Source organism: Corvus cornix, chromosome 3 (genome assembly GCF_000738735.6).
Source record: "Corvus cornix cornix isolate S_Up_H32 chromosome 3, ASM73873v5, whole genome shotgun sequence".
Taxonomy (NCBI): Eukaryota; Metazoa; Chordata; class Aves; order Passeriformes; family Corvidae; genus Corvus; species Corvus cornix.
Window position 1 is genome coordinate 96,285,915 of NC_047056.1, and position 21,866 is coordinate 96,307,780.

The 21,866-nt window shown below is 39.4% G+C and overlaps 2 long non-coding RNA genes across 2 annotated transcripts; both read right to left on the bottom strand.

Annotated features, from left to right (window-relative positions):
* Window positions 1–6,341: 6,341 nt before the first annotated feature.
* LOC109143732 lies at window positions 6,342–8,650 on the bottom strand. Its single transcript, XR_002044067.3, has 3 exons — window positions 7,592–8,650; window positions 7,384–7,478; window positions 6,342–7,281 (listed from the first exon to the last, which is right to left on the bottom strand). It is a non-coding gene; the product is annotated as an uncharacterized LOC109143732 (long non-coding RNA).
* A 5,997-nt stretch (window positions 8,651–14,647) lies between these two features.
* LOC109143731 lies at window positions 14,648–21,029 on the bottom strand. Its single transcript, XR_002044066.3, has 3 exons — window positions 20,984–21,029; window positions 19,041–19,395; window positions 14,648–16,254 (listed from the first exon to the last, which is right to left on the bottom strand). It is a non-coding gene; the product is annotated as an uncharacterized LOC109143731 (long non-coding RNA).
* Between the last annotated feature and the right edge of the window lie 837 nt (window positions 21,030–21,866).

The following is a 21,866-nucleotide window of genomic DNA, read 5'->3' on the forward strand; positions in this document are numbered from 1 at the left end:
CATTGAGCAATATTAGAGATATTGTCTGGGAAAGAATACAATGCAATTCATCAGAAATGAATGTCAAGTTCTGTACATAGGAGCGATCAGCTGTATAATGACAGGCTGAATAATTATGATCTTTGGTACTATAGAAAGGGGTCTCTAAAATACAGTGAGTCATGAAAATGATTCCGTGTTAGGCTGCTACAAAAAAGCGGAACATACCATACTCAGAGAGATAAACAATAGTTTTTTTCTCAAAACACGTGACGTAACTTGTCAGTAGCACGACCTCAGGGGGAGCACCATGTCCATTTTTGGGCAGTGCAGATCAAGAAGAATGTGGGTCAGTCCAGACAAGCAACAGAAATGACTGAAGGTCTTAAAAACGTGGGCCATAAATGTTGAAGGAATTAGGACTGGGCAATCCATAGGGCTGAGAGAAGAAAACTTGGCATGACTTAATCTTTTGGCCACTATGATTTATTTCTCCCATGCATGTGTATCAGGAGCAAGGTCCATGCAGCCAGTTCAGCCATCACTACTGCTTAGCTCACCCTCATGAGCTAGGCTTTTGGCAGCACAAAGCTCTCAGGAAATATGGAGCTACTGCCAAAGACTGAGGACTGTCCAATCTTGTAGCTTTTTTTCCTTATACTGTGCATCAGCTTGTGTTTGTACAAAGAGTGTTTACACCACATCAAGAGCTGAGTCAGAGGCAAGCTACACAAATCATTTTGTGATGAAGTTTGACATATTTCTGTTTCTTTAAAGGCAGAATCCAAATGTAACTATCAGCTGAGAGTTAAGTAGTGCTGTGGGGTTGTGCACAAAAAAATGGAAAAGGAAAGGGAAGGGAAGGAGAAGGGAAGAGGAAGGGGAGGGGAGGGGAGGGGGAGGGGGAGGGGGAGGGGGGAGGAACGGAAGGGAAAGGAAAAGGAAAAGGGAAGGGAAGGGGAAGGGAGGGGAAGGGGAAGGGAGGGGAGGGGCAGGGGGAGGAGAAAAGGAAAGGGAAAGGGAAAGGGAAAGGGAAAGGGAAAGGGAAAGGGGAAGGGAAGGGAAAGGAAAAGGGAAGGGAAGGGGAAGGGAGGGAAGGGGAGGGGAGGGGCAGGGGGAGGAGAAAAGGGAAAGGGAAAGGGAAAGGGAAAGGGAAAGGGAAAGGGAAAGGGAAAGGGAAAGGGAAAGGGAAAGGGAAAGGGAAAGGGAAAGAAATCCATCGATTAAAACCTGATGCCAGGGATTAGCAAGGGCCAGCTGCTGCCTGAGGGCAATGAGGGTGAAGGTGATCCAGGGCAAGTCATGCCCTCACCAAGCAGGTACAGTCCTACAGGGCTGAGCAAAGAGGGCAGAAGCTTGGGCTGGTAGCAGGGTCTGTCAACAGCCCCAGATCCAGGTCCACAACTGATGCCAAGGATCCCATCAATGGCAAAAAAAGATGAAAATAGCAACAGACACATAACAGTTTGGGCAGGGACAGAGAGGCTGTGGCCAAGCTTAAATGGTGTCCTGGCCCTACAGGCAGGGCTGTGGAAGGCCAGGCAGGATTACCAAGGTCTATCAGTTCTCAAATGGCTCTGGAAGGTTTCAAAGGAATAAAAAAAATTACATATTCTTGATTTAACACACATTGGACTTATTTTAAGAGTAGCTGTACTTAAAAATAATTGATGCTACACAGCACTTTAAAGTCCAAAGGAAGATGGATTAAATTCAATAAATACAATTATTTGTTCACTACTATTGAATTCAAATATAGACATTTCTACCAACAGAAAAATGTATAATATATTTTCTAGTAAATATGGGCTGAAAGAAAGATTTTTAGTCTTGACTTATGCTTGGAGTTTAAGTTTACCAAAATTACATCTTGGGTTGATGGTGATGCCATGAAGATTTTTGCCTTTTCTTTTATACTCCTGTTATACCTTTTTACAACTTCTGTATTCCTAGTGCTTTTTGCCTACATTCTTGGACTTGTTTGTCAAGCTAAGAGACTAAACATTTTAGAAGCTTCGTCGCTAGGGATCAGTGTGCCCCAGACCCCAAGGTCCTCTCCAGAACATATTCTGTAAACTAAGATAGAACCATCCAGGGGAAGGTTCCTTGGGGAGGGGGGCTCACTTGAGCCTCTCATTGGGGAGTCTTTGATAGATATGCTAATTAGTAAAACCTATAATGTTATACCCAATGATGGGGGGGAGGAAGAGAGACAGATAGACTCAGTATGTATGCTTCTTGATTTTAAGACCAGGAAAAGGCATCAGTTGCTGGCACCCCAGATGGGACTGATGCCTTTTCACTCACCTCTTTCCGTGCTTCTGCCTTTCCGTGCTGGGTCCTAAAGTCCTGGTCACAGTCTTAGATTGTTGCTCCGGCCCCTCTGTAATTTGCCAGCAAAGAGAGGGGCAAAGAGCGATGTGTTCCAACCCAAGACTGCAAGTTTCAAGGTCTTTAGGGTCCCTTAGTGGTCGCCAGCAACTGATGCCTTTTCCTGGTCTTAAGAGGCATACACGGTTAGAAGGGGAAAAGGGATTTTACCTTGGTATTTATTTTTAAGGATCCTTAGGTGTACACGTCCAGGTCATATGCATCGAGATGCACCCCGCCGAGTCTATCTCTGTGTCTCTGTGTCTGTCTTCTTTTCCCCCCCAACATTGGGTATAACATTATAGGTTTTACTAATTAGCATATCTATCAAAGACTCCCCAATGAGAGGCTCAAGTGAGCCCCCCTCCCCAAGGAACCTTCCCCTGGATGGTTCTATCTTAGTTTACAGAATATGTTCTGGAGAGGACCTTGGGGGTCTGGGGCACACTGATCCCTAGCTACGAAGCTTCTAAAATGTTTTTAGTCTCTTAGCTTGACAAACAAGTCCAAGAACTGTAGGCAAAAGCACTAGAATACAAGAAGTTGTAAAAAGGTATAACAGGAGTATAAAAGAAAAGGCAAAAATCTTCATGGCATCAATGGCAGAACCAACCATGCCAAAATCTTCCCTAATACTTATGTGGTTTTGGAAAAAAATCTCATGAAATCTCCTGAGAATTGTTTTTTGAGAATCTTGGCTGTATCTCAAATGGGAAACAGGCTCTTCCAGCTTTGGGATTTTACTGGAAACCATAAGCAAAGGAATAATGTTGAAGCTGGGAATCCAAATGTTTCCCTGCCCTTCTTGGCCAGAGATTAGATGAGCTGGATGTGACATACTAGTTTCAATCCATCTGTTCTTTCAGGCACTAACAGATACATAACTCATTTCACTGACAGCAAACGCTCTGAATAATTTGTATTACTTGCATTCTGCAATATCCTTGGTGATCCGTTCTCCTTCCCCACTTCCCCTACAGACACAGACTTCGCTATTCATCATGTGCTCCTCACCTCATTGTACTATGAGACAGCTGTGCTCTCATGGATTGCTTTAGACCGTTTGGCTGCAAAAGCTGGCTGGCAATCCTGTACAGCTGTAACCTTGGCCCGCTAACTTTCTAATGAAAGCCATGCCACAGTGGGTACCAAGGGGAAAACAAATACCCTTTTGTCCATGGAAAGTCTGGCAGGGAAGCAGAACCACTTTTGTTTCAATAACAAATTTCCTTTGACTGCAGCCCTCCCTTTGATTTTTTCACAGTTAGTCAAATTGACAGAATAGCCAAGGGTAGGAGGAGACCTACAGTACTTTGGGCTACAGCTGCCAATTATTTGAAACAAAAAATCTATGGACAATTAGTAATGAAACTGCTAAATCAATTCTTAGAGTGCTGCCTTAATGGGAAGTGGTTTCATTCCTCAAACTGGTTTCGTATGCACACACATTCAGTAGAAAAGCCTGGAGCAGCAAGGAATGTCTGGCATTTCTGCTGTCAGTGTGCATGTACATTGGAGTTCGCTATTTTTAGAAGCCCATCACATCCAAGTATGCATGAATTCTCACGTAACCTCATAGCATGAACAGCTCACAGGAGTCAGGGATGTGAGGCTGTATCAGATTAAGCACACAACTTGGTTGCTGCTGAGTGTTTTTCACACAAACATTTGCTGCATATTCCAGTCCAGGGGCAAATGATAATGTAAGATTAAAATGGAGAAGAGAAGTAGGAAGGGCTATGGTAGCTGGGGTATAGCATATCTTTGCAGGGCAGAGTTAAATTCATTAACCTGGAGATGGCATGGGGAAAGCTCGATGTTCAGTGCATTTTAGACAGCCATATGTCTTTTGCATGTGGCTCTAAGAAAATGTTTCTTTCTTAGGGGAAATTTTCTGTCTGCTGGGTCTACTGTAGTTTTTTGACCCATGCCCAGAAATGAAGCCTTATTTCTTCTCTCTTGGCCAGACCATCTGACAAACAGCCTTTAAGTGCCTTCACAGTAGAAGTAAAACAGGGTCAGCTTTACAAAGAAAGCCCAGGGAAGGTCATCTTTTGAGAATGTCTGGTTTGAGACATAGTTGTTCATGTAAGAGAAAGGGGCAAATTTGAACTGGAACTTTCCAGAGCTTTTTCAATTTCCCTTTATTTCCAAAAAGAATAAGGATACTATTTATTACAATGCCAAAGCCCAGTAAACGTAAGGAAAACATTTAAGAAAATATCCCAGTGTTAGGAATAGAGGTTTTACTGGTTCAGCCACAGAACAATTTTACAAGCTTCCACTTAAAGAGGGCACTGTTTTAAAGATAGGGCAAGGATCTCTAAACTGAGTGGTTTTAGATCCCTGAAATTTTGCAAGCCAAGCAGAGGACAGTTTAAAGTCTCTGCTCTAGCACATCCAAAACATCCAAAATCACTTGACATGTAAATGATTAGGTGCACTGAAAAAATAAACAGGACAATATTCCACCAGGGTACTTCTTAAAAAACCTACATTTTTTTAGTAAAATAGGGCAGAAATAAATGTGAACCATGGTTCAAGTATTTTTGAATTTTTTTTCATTGAAGTGCTTAATCAACTCTCAGTATTTAATTTAATCACCAAAGCTTGGGCCTAAAGCCCTTTGTTGAGGGAAATCCAAGTTTAGAACATAAATACAACATTCCTGCATAATGCAGCTTTGATCTAATGAATAATAACATGGAAGGATTCTTGTTCTATTACTCCCACAACACAAATGAAATGGCCTTTGTGTTAACTTTCTCTAGTCTCGATTACATCTGTACGTCATTTAGGTCTAAGAGAGTAAGACAAAAGTAGTTATAATTCTGTTGGCTTAAGAGAAATCTCTGCTTTTGGACACAGATGTTTTAAAAGGGTTAAAAAAGTCAATTTTAATTGACTTCCCCCCCCCCCCCGTTTTTATTTTAAGTTTCTTTTAAAAAACAGAATGAAGAAATGGAAAAAAAATGAGCTAATGAGATGACTAGTGCTACTTGTTGTTTCTTGTGAGCTTGTCCAGAGTTCATAATGTTAATTTCCTTAAGAGAGGAGATAAAGTCTTACATAAATAAAGATAGCATAGTGTCGTGCTACTGGAATTGTGCAGGCTTAAGTCAGCCTGTAAAAATGTTGTGTATGAATACACTGAATGTCTTTCTAGTCCCTATGGTAACCAAAAGAACAATCAGTTGCTCTGAGGACAAGTGGAAAAGAAATCCTATGAGAAAAACAGACCCTTTCTGACTAGAGCAAGGAAAGGGCATGATCTCTGCAGCCTCCCAGAAGTAATGTACACTGTCATTATAACTTCAAGTATGCAAACAAAGATCCAAGTATCACAAAGAGGATGAAAAATAAAGAGCTGGCACGAGGTTCTGTGGTTTTATGATCAGGCTTGAGGTGCAGAGGTAATTTTCAGCCTGTAATTATTATTTCCTTGCTACTGCCAAGGCTTCCATAGACGAATCTCTCCTCTTTCAGGGTTTCTAATTGGATATCCTCTGAACAAAGTCCCACAGCTCATTTTGCTCAGCACCCAACATCAGTCATCTTTAGAGAAGCATCCAAGCCACTGCCAGGCATAAGTAGGATTTCCTTACTCCAGGGCAGAAGTACCTATTACCACGAGCATAAGATATCTGTAGCGTTCCCACCAGAACTCACTAAGCTGAGTTTCTTGTCGCAGCATAATCTTATGCAAATTTTCATAGAGAAAAATATTAATTGTTCATAATGTTGAATATATAAGAGATTGGCTTGGTATACTGAAGATACGTAATCTTGTTTTTGCTATAGAGATCTCAGAGAGCAGGAAGGAAACAGTCCTGAGGAACACGAGAGAAAGGAAGAGAATCTGGAGCATGAATTTGCAGCAGAGAATTGGAGGAACTAGCTGGGGAAGATGAACACCTGGCAGAGTAATTGAAGTTCATAACATGATTTAACTTTTGAACATCAAATTTGTACCAAACATTTAAAATAATGTATGTAAAATACACTTTCTAAAAACGTATCTATGCACCAAAATATATAAAAATGTCACTAGAATACAACTGTGTTAAAAACTGTAACAGCGAACAGCTCATAGCCATGACTGATTTTAGTCATTGTCTAAATCACTAACAGAACATCCCACAATGCTCAAAGTAGCCAAACAGTGTTTTCTACCAAATGGTTGCTTAAAATATTTTCTTTCATCTCACTCTAAAGCTTGAAGAGTTCTCTTGGGCGGCACGCCAGAGACATGACTGCCTCTGAAAGGGACCCTTTATGTTGTGTCTCTGACCTAGGAAACAATGTCTCTAAATGCAAATTTAGAAATTCTTCGCCTCATCATTCTCAGCAGGCATTGTGTTTTGAAATCTCTCTCTCCCATTACTTGAAAAGGAAGAAGAAAAAATTCAACACATTTAGTGTACTACATAGAGAAAAACGTATTTTTCATTCCTGCACATTGCTTCCAGAATTTTAGCAATAAATGTAACTGAACCACCAAAGCTTCTGAGACCAGAGGGGAAGCACGATCTCCTCCTCCTGCCCTAGGTAAGGGAAACTGTTTTCTTGGCAGTTTTTGCATGGCACCTCCTATGCAGAAATATGTGTACATTTGCTCATTTTTGGAATTCCATATGGTTAAATTGGAATTCCACCGTATGTGGAATGATCTGGACAGAGTTCTAGGACACATGGAGCCCACTGGATGTGATGCACGGACTGACCTCTCAGAGCTGAAGTGTACATCTGCACTAGGTCTGGTCCATCCAAAACATGACCTTTCAGTGAACCATAAGCACAATACAGTTAATACAGCAGTCTCAATATACATCATGCATTACTGGTCTTCACTGTAGTAATTATCGTTAGTGGCTAATAAAAGACAAATCATACTCACAGGTCCCTGTAATCCTCAAATTCATGCATGTCCATCTGGTAAAGAAATCAGCATATTGATAGTATGTACCAATTCACTTTACAAATCTAGAAATGATATTTTTCATCTCTTATATCTTATGAGGCAGAAATTTTTACCATTATTGTTGTCTGTCTTCTCCTGATGCAGGGAGCCCAAATCCCTCATGCTTTTTTACTGCATTTATTTACTTTCCAACACCCCTTCTCTCTCCCTGGAGAACATAAGGGTCAGAAAAGTGATGAGATGGTGTTAGCAGCAGCAGGAAGAAGATGGATGCAAGATCCAGGTTGGACAAAACTGCAAAGCAAGAACATTTGCACTCACCTTTTTATATCCTGTCCCCTTTGTCAAGACACATCTTTTGCTGCTCTTAGGCATATGCTTCAAACATCCCTAACAGTATGAGGTCAGTCAGTGTACCTTAAAAAAATCAGTGAAAGTGCCTAGGTCTGCAGAGTCCTGGGGAAAAGAATAGTGCCACTTCAATCACACGAGTGCATCATTAATCACATAGTGAAAAAGTTCTGGGTTTACAAAGTTGTGGTTTTTCTCCAGTCACACTGGATTTTATCATCCACCAAACTGTTGGTAGAGCATGACAAAAGAAGAGAAAGAACAAGATCTTTGGATTAACAGACCTCACTGTCAGTCAATGTGAGGACTGCAAATATTGATAACATCCTGGGCTGGGCATCCAACTCAGGTATCCAAGTGAAGAGCTGTTTTTCAGTCCTGCATGTGCTGAGGGAGAGCCTTAGGGAAGTTGTACAAAGGCAGACTGAAGATCATTGCTCTTCCCTGCCACACATTTCTTGGCCAAAAATAGGAGGGCAATTAATGAACACTATAAATAAAGAAAAATAAATACAAAAAGATGAAAAGAGGTTACAATAAAGCAGAAATTGGAAACTTGCATAAGTCAAAAAACAAGCAGCAGTCTAAATAGAGACAGGCTGACATCAGTTCAAGCTATGGGACTTAAAATAATTTAGGGCAGTCACCTTTAAAAAGAAGTCATAAAAATGCCTTGGTTATATCAACAACGTAAACCTTTCTACAGAGTAAAATCTCTGTTGTTTGTGGCTTTTTTCCCGTTTTCTCTGTTTTTTTCTTGCATCTTGCATTTCCCTCAGGTCCTATCCCTCACAGATAAATTTTCCCCATGCTCAGAAAGGTATTATTTAGAATACTTAAACCCAGGTTTTTAAAAATTATATTGATAAGCAATGGTATTTTTCTGGGTCTTTTACAAAGGGTGACATTTAAAAATAATACTAAGTTAATGCAACACTAATTTTTGCACAGTTATTTTTACTGTATTATGTCTCAAAATAACAGCAAGGCAGTTAAAAGTATAGACACTGCTGAAGAGATAAAAATGCTTTAACTTTGCCATCTATAAAGATGAACAATCAAGAAAAACTAATGCATGAAAATGATGTTACCATAAAATGGCCCAGAATTGTTATGGTGAACACTTATTGCTGTTTAAATGCGGATAAAAATATTGTTTAAAAGTATTTTAAAAAAACTTTTTGCAAAATGCCTTGTCACAGAAAACATAAATGGTATTGGCTATGTGCCAGGTAGAAACAAGCTAAAATATACATGGGGTCGTAATGATTTTCCAGAAACTCGTTGAAACAGTGAAGTGTGTCACAAGGAGGATTTTCCTGATGAAACAATGTACAAATAGCTTCAATAAAGTAAGCAAAGGAATTAATTCTGGGAGAAGGGATCTACTCTGAGTTATTGAGAAGTTGCTCTCTCCTCATGTATCACTGTTTGTTGAGCTTTTGATGGGATACCATTCCTTCTTGGGCCAGGGTAGAAGAGCAGAGGAGGCTGCTGTTCTGCTAAGTTCTTTACTTCATAGTCTCATAGCTTTCTTGAAGGCAGAGTTCAAGGGGGTTACATGATAAAGCCAAGCAGCAACAGCAAACAGCAGGCAAAAAACAGCTTCTTCTTCTAATTATAGTTTCCGCGATATATTTATTTCTTTACAGAAGTGTGGATTATATTTGTTAATTGACCAATAAGATTAACACGTGATTCTAGTTTTCCTTTTCTTAACCTATCTTGGTCTAATTCTAACAGTTGTAAGTCTTACACAAGTGCTACATAGGTATTACACAGATTTGCAAATACAGTTTCTATCAGCTCTTATTGTTCATGTGAACACTCTATCTAAAAAATGTGAACAGTACAGTTCTATCTATATTTTGTCTAAAGTAAAGAATTCTGTGAAAAGGTAACACTGCTGCAGTAAGAACTGTGTTTAAGGTCTCTGCTGCAGCTTTTTAATGTTTAAGGCACTTAGCATATATTTCTACTAAAAGTTAAAAATCCATTATTTCTATTTCACTTTGGTGTGACTTCATGTATCTCAGCTTATCCAAAGGTTTTAATTCAACCCCTGTGCTTTGGCTTTCCTCTGGGCCTGAGTCCAGAGAAGCTTTCACTCCAACAACTGTTAATTTAAGTCAATGGGTACTACAGCTCAAACCACCAGAGAAAAGTAAAACCTGGGACTGGTAACTTATTACCCCTGACATAGACCTTGGGCTGCCAGGAATATCCTCTGTCCCTTTTTGGCTCAGTACAGGACACTGTTCAACCCATCTCTCTATCTCACTGCCTTCTTACCCCTTTGCACACACCGAGGAAAATGTAGGTGCAGTGTAGAGGCCGGTGGGCCTGTGGTACCAGGGACAGGGAGAGTCCACTGGTGGGACGGTCCCAAAAATTCCTAGTCTAGTACCAAAGATTCCTCCCCAAGTTAGGGTGACAAAAGAGGCTTTCCCCCGGATGCTCTGCTTTGCTATGTTAATGCACCCCAGTTCTGCTTCCCCGGTAGGCCCGTTGGCCTCCCTGCCCTTTGTTACCTTATATGTCCCATGCCCTAGAAGGTTCTTCACTCCAAGTTCCCCCCATTGGCCCTTGCCCCATCTCCACTCCCCCAGAGTGTCCCCATTGGCTCTCATTCCCTAGTCCTGCCTTTGTACCACCCCTGTGCCCTCAGATCATTGGTCTCTGAGGCTTGATCCGCTCCCATATTTAAACCTGGACCCTCCAATGTTCTTTGTCTTCATCCCTCAAAGCGTTCACGCATGTGGCTGCAATAAACTGCTCCTGTGGAACCCCATATGAAGACCCTTCCTGCCTCTTTGTCATCGACCCAGTTTAAGGAGCTATCTGTGTGTGTGTGCGTGTATGCGTGTGTGTGTATGGTGGTCTTGCTGAGCGTCTTCGCCTTGGAGACATTTTCGGAAGGTCACGGCTCCTCACCATCCAGCACCTCAAACCCGGAGCACGACAGTGAAGCTAGCTAGTTTAGAAAGAAAATTTCTTCCAAGTTGTTATGTTTCTCAAGTGAATGTCATATGAATCCATAATTGTGGAACCTCTTGAAACATTTCCAGCCTTACACAACATGTTTGTTTTAGGGCTCCGGTAACATCTGTAATGTGTGGGTCTGCTGAGATTTGGAACAGATGCATTATTTTCCTCAGCCACCTGGAAGAAAGTAAAATATTGAAAAAAGCTGGTTTACAAGGACTCCCTGGTGTCCACAAACTGGTCTGGTTAATAAAAGGGAAAATATTTCTGATTTTTTTCAGCTGCAAAACAAATAGTAAACATATAATTGCTGCTTTCTGTCAAGGACATAAAAATGTCAGGACGCTTGCAAGGCTTAAAATCAACACAGAGTAGCTTGCCTAGTGTTCTGGTTTGGGGCTGCATTAAGGATTTGTGAATGTACTTTTCAGACCTGTCCTCTAAACCTGAAAACTAAGAGAGAAGACCTCAAACCTGTATGCAATTCAGTGTAAACTAGGGCAGTTTTAGCAGGAGTTAGAAAAAATTAATAAGGTTTGGTTTAAGTTCTTAAATTCTTTTACTGGGGAAAATACACACTTGAAGTTTACACTTTTGAGAGCAAAAGATCTTTAAAAAAAGAAAAAGTGGCCAAGGTCAAATGGCAGACCAAAGAATGGACTTTTCTCCAGACTGAGGAATGTTCAGCTTGTTGCAAATGCCCTTGAAATTAACTGGCAAACTATTTCCTATATACAAATACCACCAGCCATAACATTTGCTGAAATCCTCTTTTGCTTCACCTCAATATAATGAAATGTGGCAAAATCCTTTGTAATCCCCTTTCACTTCTTTGAGAGATAGGCTTCTGCCTGTCTTTAGGCTGAAAAGAGGAACTTTGTGTGCACAGCCCTGGGTTTTGGAGCAGACTGAATGGATGGACGTCATCTACCAACAGTGACTTTGTAGCTGGAGCAAAGCCTCAGGCAGGGATCAGGAACATCCGAGGAGACCCTGCTAAGCTGCAAGGCTCCGTCTGCTCCTCTGCTCATGTATGATCTCATGGCCTCAGAGGTGGTAGCATCCATAACAAGAAATTCCCAAGTTGGCTCAAGATGGAGCTTCTATTATGTAGCCACTGGTTCTTAAAGGCAGTGCATAAAGAATCTTCCTGTATGCAGAGGCCATGGGCTGTTACAGACCAGTCTACAGAACCCAGATATTGACAGGAGAGATAAGCCTTTAATGCAACTTTATAAGCTTTAGTAGCCAGGATTTCTCAGGTGGTCAAGGAGAAACTTTTTACTTTAAAAAAAGCGTTTTAAAACGTCCTCACAGGCTGACCAGAGTTTTCCCACATTCAGATATACAAGGTTTTGCCTGAATTATTTTCACACATTATCCTGAAAAGTCATCAGTGTTAGGTAAATGAAGTAAGGTGTTTCTTAACTACTGCTGGGAATAGGGAGGACATAGCATATACAGCAAAAAACACTTGTCGGAGACAAGAGGTTTTGTCTAAGATAAACACATTTCAGCAGCACATGCAAAGACCAGTTGTCTCACCAGACATCCTAAACTGCTGGCCTAAAAGTAATGTTTGGGTAGATAGTATCCTAAAAGAGAGAACTCTCTGGCCAGCTGTGTTTGCGGGCTTTACAATCCTGATTATACTTCTCCTTTACATTCTACAGCTCAGCTGCAAAACATACACACTGGAATTTCCAAACTAGGTTTCAGATCTATATATTTCATTGAAATTATTTCTTCCACTTTGTTGGAACTCTAAAATTTCGAAGAAAACAATCTGCATCTATTGCCAAGAGAATACCAAGTATAGCTGGTTATCTTTTGTCTCCGCATTTCAGAGATTGAATGGCAATGATTAAAATACGATTTTGTAACAAATATTTATGCATCACTAACAAAATTCCTGCATTGGTCTTATGTGCTGGCCATTGCATAAGACCAACTCTTTACCACAGTAAGTTCATCTCATCTTTGAAATATAAATTACGACATTTATATGGCAAAGTGCTGTGTAAAGAGAGAAGTTGGCACTTCTTGAAAAAAAATAAACCAAATAAAATGTTTCTTTTCCAAGCTTCTCCTCTGCTAAGTGAGCTAGAATATAAGGACATTTAGTTATAATACTAAGAAAATGAAATATGGAATACATTCTTCTCCCTTCACCACCCCCAAAATCTAAATCTTCATTATCTAACAATTTACAATGAGCTACATCTGCAGAACTGCATAGCTGCATTTGAAAATCCCAAAGGCCTAGTGCAATTCCTAACAGATGTATCACTGCTTTCACACAAAGGGGAATACTGTGGCCCTCTAACCACAAGAAATACATCAAGTTATATCTCTGGTGATGGCTATAGCGTCTGGTGATGATATCATGCGCCAACTAGTTTTTTCAGCATCTTACATGGACCTAGAATTAGGCCTGTCTGTGAAGCTCAGCAGAGAATTGCACTACAGTTCACTTTTTACTGACTTTTCAGAAATGTTTTGGAACATTTCATTGAAATGATAATGCATTTATAGAGTTTATTATTTAATAAGCCATTTGTCATCCTTACATCATGGATATAATCCAGACATTAGGTTTACAGGCAATGTCTACCTATGTTAGACTCAAAATTGCTCTGCTGGTGCAGACATGCTTGATTTTTCCAGCTAAGCCCAATGTGGATACAAAGTGGGAGTGAGACGAGCAAACTTGGATGAAAATCTAATGGGAGTAGAAGGATTAAGATGAGCAGTTAAGGATACAAGGAGGGGGTAAAGAGCAAGCAACCAAGGTGGCAATGCAGTAGAGAAGGCAAACTGAAGGGTGCATCAGAGAAGTGACAGCAGGGCTAGATCCAAACAGGGATTGTCAGCTAATGTAGAAATTACATAGAGCTGTAGTCTTCAAGCAGCTCATGTAATTGCCAGTTATCCCAGGCATTATCTAGTCCATTGGTTTTTAGATATCTAAAAATTGCCACTCTTTAAAACTGATTGGCCTGTTTGTGCTAACGTTTTGGAAAGTGCTAGCTAGAAAGTGAGATGGGAATGTGCCGGTTCTTTCTAACAAAAACTCCCGTTTGCAGGTATGAAGCCTGGCATTGTTTCATTTACTGTCATACAGAGCTTCATCAGTCTGATCCCTTGGAGTCAGCTGCATGTCTGCATCACTGCCCTGGCCTACAATCAAGTGTTCTTGCATGCAGAAGAGCCTAGCCTGTGGATAAATTTGTTCTCAAGTCCGTGAATTTTCTCTGTCTTCCTTCCATGAACATTTAATATTAGACACCGCCTAGTTCTCAGCCTCTCAAGCATAATGAGCTACATATGCAAAACTGCATTGCTGCATCACTCCTCTGCCACTTTAGAAGCCATCAAATTACTGTCAAAGCACTAAAAAAATTAAAAGTCTCAGTAGATTTTTAAATTAAGTATTATCAAGTAGCTGAGAATTAGCACTAGCATGCCTTTTCCCACTTACATAAAAGAAAATGTCCCTTTGGGTTAGTGTGGGTTGTTCACAGTTAAGCATATTCTTTTATCATATAGCCCATTTTTAGTTTCTTAACTGTCATGGTGCATTATATTAATATCCAATATCATGTCTTCCTCTGACCATAATTTTAGTGGTAATTCTCAAAAAGTAGCTATCTTCAGACAGATTTCTACTCACTGGAAAAATACTATGTTGATTGTGTGTCTACCATTGTAGACAGTAAATTCTGTCAACAGCATCTAGATAACTACAAATGGTTGTTCTTCCTACTGGGAGTATATATAAATACAAATTTACTTTTTATGTTAGGAAATCAAGCAGTTAATGCTCACTCAGAAAATTTGCCACAGGGTAACAAGATCACTGGTGATTATCATATAAATCTTTTAGTAAAAACATCCATGCAAACTAGATAAGGAATTCGAAGACAGATAGTAATGGTATATCTAAGAAATACTTTGCTTGATTCTACCTATGCACAACTTTTTACAGGGAAATCTCTAGTTGAAATTCTTAAATGGAATTAAAGCTTCCTTCTTTTGGAGGAAGGGAATGAAAATATAATTCATGCTAAAAAGATATACCTATCTTCAGTCAGAAGAATTTGAATTCAGCTGTGAAATTAGCCCACCTCTCATCCTTCATTAGATACCTTTATGAAAGGGGTATCTCTACAACTTTATCGAGAAGTCTTGACAAAGAACTTGGAAGAAACAAACTTGTTGTTGAGGACGATTGAACACTGCATGGCTGCAGAAGCTGTAGTGTTTTGAGAAAGTAGAAGCACATCTTGTCTGATTCCATGTTTGCCTGGGAAAATTTAAGGAAAGGAAAGATGCCAACAGGATGTGAAGACAACATTTTCAGATGAATTTAGGATGAAGATTGTCTGAGAAGATCAGAAATTCTAATGGAAGGTGGAATTTAAGACTCATCCAACATCTCAGAAAATTAAACTGATGAAAACTTATTTCTATCTGCTAGCAGAGACAATATGCTTGTCTGTGCCTTGTCTGATGATGATTTCTAGTTCCCTGGGGTTCAGTGAAATTCTGGGATGTTCTATAATTGCTTTCAAACTATATTAACTGGCATTTTTCCTTCTGTTTAGTTTCAGATGGGTAATCTGATGTTCAAGTGATTTGAGGATTTATTTTTAAGGGCCTAGGCTGACAGGAATTAAATATGCACAAGTATGATCTCACTAATTCTTCACATGCCTAACTCCATCTACATGAGAGGAAGGAAGAAAGGACAGGGAACTCTAAATCTCCACTACAGAGCAGCTGGTAGGAAATGACAGGCCCTGCAAGGCCATTATCAGCCACTCCCAGCCCTGGAAAACTTCTGTCATAATCAGATCATCTAAGAGTCAGCTTCCACTTCTGGTTAAAGTTCATGGAGGTGTTGTATATGGTAGATTTGTCTTCCTTTGATCAACCAAACTCTTACTCAAAATAAAGGCAAAGATCACCAAAATGAAAAACAAAGAGGGAAAGGAAATAACACACAAGAAGGAACAACAGTAAGCTTTCTATGAGACACAACAGGCCACCAGTGAGCTTTGGAGATTTTCAAAGTCTTTAAGAGGCCTCCATTATTATGTCTTTCTCACAGATGGGGGACTTAAATATTGAGAGCATAATTAATGCCTGAGCATGCCAAAAGCTAACTCAAGAACAAAACCAACCTGTTTCTTATCTTCAAGACCATCCTGCCTTCAATCAATTGTTCCAAATCTAGCCACACAATAGTTAAATGTTTTTCCCTCTGTCTACCTTGATCCAGAATATTTTTTATGATCAAGATGTCAAATAGTATCAATGTAGAATCCAACAACTCTGGAGACAGGAGGGTGAGCATCTCCATTAGCCAAGTCTCCTCTCCAATGTGTTTAAGAGGAAAACCTCCTCCTAAATTCCATTTAACTGATTAGGCTAACTCACAGCTTGACTGGTAGAGCTGAAAACCATTTTCTTCCTTTCTTATTCTAGTTTGGGCAACTAATTCTACCTCTGACATTTACTTTTTAAAAAACATTTTATTTTAATTCAATCATGTATATAAAACACATTTTTTAAAAAAAGGATATATTGTGCAGACTGTAGAGTACTCCCAAACAGTTCATTTCCACTTCTCAGGTCTCTGTTGCCTTCAGGTCAGAGAAACAGAATGGTAATAGAAAATAGAAACTCCAGTTAATGAAAAGCAATGAATATATGGATAAATACGTAAAAAATAACTATTAATATCAGATACTAGGAACAAGACTCCTAATCAGGATAATACTATGTGCTGGTTTTGGCTGAAGTAGAGTTAATTTTCTTCCCGGTAGGTGGTATGGGGCTGTGTTCTGGATCTGTGCTGAACACAGGGTTGATAATATAGAGATGTTTTGGTTATTGCTGAGCAGGGCTTACACAGAGCCAGAGCCTTTTCTGCTTTCCATGATGCCACACTGGTGAGGAGGCTGGGGCTGAACAGGAGGTTGGGAGGAGACACAGCCAGGACAGGTGATCCAGACTGACCAGAGGGATATTCGAAACCATACAACATCATGCTCAGTATATCGAGTGGGGGGAGGAAGGAAGAAGAGGGAACGTTTGTCTTCTCAAGTCATCGTTGTGTGCGATGGGGCCCTGCCCTCCTGGAGATGGCAGAACACCTGCCTGACGTTGGGAACCAGTGAATTCATTCTTTGTTTTGCTTTGCTTTCCCTATTAAACTGTCTTTATCTCAACACATAAGTTTTCTAGCTTTTTTTGTAGCTTTTACCCTTCTGACCCTCTCCCTGAACCCCCTGGAGGGGGAGTGAGTAAGAGGCTGAGTGGGGCTTGGTTGCTGGATGGGGCGAAACCATGACATCCTGTCATGATAAAATCATTAGCAAAGGAGTATACAATTTATACACAGTAATTGCAACTTATTACCTAAACCCACCTGCTTTAAATACTGCGGGTAGTTCTTACATGGTGGTATTCTTTTCACAAAGAACAGGACTTTCTAGATGATGAGGAGTGAATCAGCATTTACATAAAGCAGGTATGATGCACTTAGATACGCTGCAACTCTTGAAAATGAACGATTTAATATATATTTATTTTTGTGCATCCTGAACTCACTTTTGGGTAAATTTTACCATGGACTGGACAAATTAATGTCTTCAGGTTGCTTCAGGGATTATTCCACACTCTGAGGAATTGAATAGGGTAGCTCAATGTTCAATGGCCATTTTTCTCCTCCCAAAATTGCATTCTATTTAAACCACCTCAAAAAATCCCTTCCTTCCATTTTTCCAAACCTTTCTTTCAAAATAATTGTGAATTGTTGCCATGTTTGGACACTTCACGATGGTTGTTTGGCAAAAGGTCTGTCAACTCCCTTAGGAAACCAGTCCCCAAGGGATCATAAATGCTGGTTTTCTCTTACATCCATCCCCTTTGACAGAACACTTTAGCGAGGATTTTGGATCATTTGCTTAGGTACAGGGTCACCAGTGTCATGCAATAGAGAGTCATGTGGACTATAGAGGTCACTAGATAGGCATAAGAAATTATATGCAATATATTAGAAATAAATACACATAGAAATAAATACACATACACATACTTAGAAATAAATACACATAATCACTACAGTCACAGAAGATTTTAACTCATATTAATATATTTCATAATTAAAAGAAAATACATGTAATAAAGGAATACCATTTTCAGTGGACATTTCCTTCCTGCCTACAGCTGGAAATTCATGTATTCTCTATAGATATTTTAACTAATTGGCTCTCAAGTTTACAAGACAAAAGGGAAGGCAATCTCTGATTGCCAGAGGTTTTATTCAGGGCCCAAGAGAGAAAAGTATTCATGTAAGTCATGGTCCTGTGCATACTTCCTTGGTGTGCTGTGCCAAGACTGATGTAACAAGCTTTGGGAATCTTCACTGAAGACCCGAATGTGCTGAGATACGAGATAGCAGCCATCATCCTGACAGTCTGGCAAGCTGTCTAGAAGAATTCTCTGAATCTGCTGGGAGAGTTAAAGTATCCTCTGAAGAGTGAAGGATTTCCTGATATCTGGCCTAAATCACAAAAGTTAGTTTTTACATGGATTCCAATTTCCTTTGTAGCTAGCACTCACAAGGATGGACCTTGTGTAAAAAAAACTACCTAGAAAACAAAATTTAAAAATATTTTCTAGGATAATATCACCAAGCTTTTTATTGGTGTCCTGTAAAAGGAATTCATTTAGTGAAATCTTGTCTTTAAATTGTAGTCACATATTATCCCTGGCAATCTTATTAGGGAAGATTTCTAGAAACTGCTTCCCTAAGACCATACCTTATTAAGAACTTAAATTGTAAGTACTTAAATATTTTTCTATAATCCCATAGGAAAATTAATGTGATGATTTTAAAACAGCTGAAATGAGCTGGCACAGTCACTGGCATCAGCTTTCTTCAGACCAGACTTAGTACTAGAATCTTGTTTACTTTGCAAGCACCTGTGAAAGTAATACTGTAACATTTTCCATGAAAGTCTGGGATTAACAGTCTAGTTTGTATTTAGTAATAAGCAGTCAACTAGTCAAGATTTGGTTTACAAAATAACTGTGTCATTGTTGTGGCGTTTCCATTTTCTTTGGTTCTGTCCCTTTTATATTTACTATTTAAAGTAGTAATTAATTTTAAAAATACCATTTAAGCAACTTTTCTATACATAAATATTCTAATATTCAAAATAATAAATATTATGGATTTTAAGATGGCCATAGTTAAATACTGCTAATGTGAATGCTTCTATAAGACAGGTGAGATGGTTTGCAGTGTTTCTAGTGGAGAAGAAAAATCATAACCAGTAATTCAGCACAGAACGGAGACATACTCCTTTCTAATAGCTTGTAAACAAGTGATGCCACAAAACCCACCAAGACTGGTACTTACTTGCAGTGTTAGTCTCAACAGAGACACCGAGGCTTGAATGAACTCAGGTCTTCATCTGTGTCTGAGTAATTTTCCAGAGCTGTGGTGGAGTTCAGAGGCAGTGGGAAGTTCTCACATCTGCCAACCATGGCTGTTCTGCAGGCCAAGGCATTTTATTTTCCAGTGGTGCAAATCCAGCACTAAAATATGCAAAATTCCTGACCACAGCTATAGCTTCATGTAGCCCAAACTCTTTAAACTTCTAATATAAACAGTTTCCCCAGCCATATTTTTCTGCTCTTTCATAAGTGTGGGCTATTCTTGTTTTAATCTAATTTAAATTGGAGACAGAACTAAGGTCTGCAATACAGGGAAGCTGAAAGGGAAAGGGGAGACAAGATTATCACTAGGAACACACAACCTCCACTATGTGTTACTACAATGTCAATCCTAACTTTCTATCAAAGCCTCTGTCTTGTACCTTTAAATAGTGCATCAAGAGTGAAGCAAACAGCAGCAGATATGGGGAATAAAAAAGCCAGAGACCATCACCAGCTTTTTTTTGTTTGTGAACATCTTCTCACCACAGAAGGGAAGCAGCAGCTCAGCCTTCATTTGTTTTTCCTTAGTTTCTTATTCTCTCAAGTGTGGTCAGTCATACTTGGCTAATAATTGCTACAAAGAATCTACAAGATGGATTCACCTGTAGCTGCATCAGGACATCTATACCAGATTAAATAACTTGAAAGCTTAACTAAATTACTTCCTATAAAGAAAATTAAAACAATTACTGATAAATCTGGCTTACTTTCTAGACTATTTATCTGCTTAGAGTAACATAATTAAATGCAAAATCATTCATGGAGGAATAAAGAATGTGACTCCTGATAAAAAAATTCAGGCCTATAAAATAGCTAAAAGCATCTCTAAGATCTGGCTGAACATGAATACTTGGTGTCCTTTAGTTAATCTTAAACTGCAAATGGCACCCATCTAAACCTTGTAGTTTTCAAATTAAAAAAAAAGAAGGCTGAGCTATTTTAAAAGTGAAACTATGGGTTGGGACGAGCAGTTCAGTAGCAGAATACAAAACTATTGCAGGCTGAATTTTTTTTGTGAGAGTAAGTAACCTCCTATTACACTTTAAATTATGGTGGTGCAAAACATTTTAAAAATTTTCATCAAGACAGGAAGTCTTTTTAAGTCACTATTCAAACACAAGATAGTGTTTTCATGTAAGAAACTCTGGACGAATTGAGTTTTTTAGACAAGGCAACAGTGGCTTCTTGGCGCTTTAAAAGTCTGATAATCTAAAGCAAAAGGTAGGAGCTATGCCCCTTTTTACCACCTCCAATGTGCAAAATCCTTGAACTCAAAAATGTAAGGTGATGTTTTCTGATATATGTCAGCAGATCAAATAAAAAATACTAGCTGCTTGTGAGGTAGGATTTGGGGTAACAATAGCATTCCACCACAGAAAAAAAAAAAAAGAACATAAGATGAAGGTTTTAAAATCTACATTAACATTTGCCTGTAGCAGAAACAAGCTGTCCTTTTCTGACTGCAAGGCACCTATTGTTTGTTATTGCCTGAATTGATTGTTGATATGAAAGAAAACCAAAGTAATCTCACAGCAAAATTATATACTCTCAATATAAGAGAATAGCTTGGCAACATGTAAGTCTGTATGCATTCATGCCAAGACATTTCAGATTGAAGGAAACATTTATTACACTTCTACAATGTCTCCAGTCTGCTGCAATACCTTCAAGAGAGCTATTTCCACAAAGCCTAATTTAAAAAAAAAACCTTTTCCATGACAGCATTTGAGCTTTTAAATAAAAACATAGATTGCTAAACAACTGATTTTCACCCAGAGGTAGAGAAAATCATTGATTAAAACAGCTTGAGTATTCCGTCAGCAGCTGGAATTGCTCTCTATACATGAAAGTTGTCACACTTACCTCTCAGGTGTAGCAAGAAGATGGCTTTCTACAAAAAGGGTGACCTAGGAAAGAGCAAGCTCTCAGTTTGGTGTCTCCCAGCAGAGTTCCATGGAAGTGTGAAAACTGTGTTACTGAAATCCATAACTAACAGTGCCAAATCTGTCACCCAAGCCCAGGAACCCCAGTATTTCCCCAGTACCCCTTTGGGCAATGTTTTTAACTGGCTGACTCTGAGTCCTCCTCTGAAGCATTTCATTCAGGCCTCTCTTGTCCTTGTTCACCAGACAGGACCTGCCATTCTGGGTCAGGCTGATGATTTGCTCCAATAACCTTCAGTCCTGGGTTAATATTTAAGTCCCTTAGCTGTGAAAGCAGGCAGGACAGGAGAAAAAAAAATTTAAAACAAAGATCTTCATTGCAAGAGAGGCAATTCCTCGGAGTGGAGGTAGGGGACTAAAAGCATGCCTTACTATCACTAGTAGCCAGCTCAATAAATGGTGAAATTGCTTCCCAGTGCCTCAGGACTCTCTATTGCAGTCTAGTATATGTGTTGCTTTGGTATAATTAATCTGTTCATATATTCCTAGTGAATTTTTCCATCTGCCTGAAAAAATTCAGAGGCCTTGGCAAAATCTTTCCTTTTTTCTACCTGCCAAAACAAAGCAACAGTTTATTTCCTTTTCTCTGTACAATTCCTAATTACTTTATTTTCCCCCTCTGCACACCTTTTTCATGCTTATCTCTACGAAAAGAGACATGAAGCACTTTGCCATTTCAATTCTTGGAATGGCTGCACATCAGATTAACCACTTACAGCATCTCATAAAAATATAAGTAGATAATGAGATTTGTTTTGGCAACTCAGCACGACTTGTGAGAATGTAAAATTGTATCACTGAGG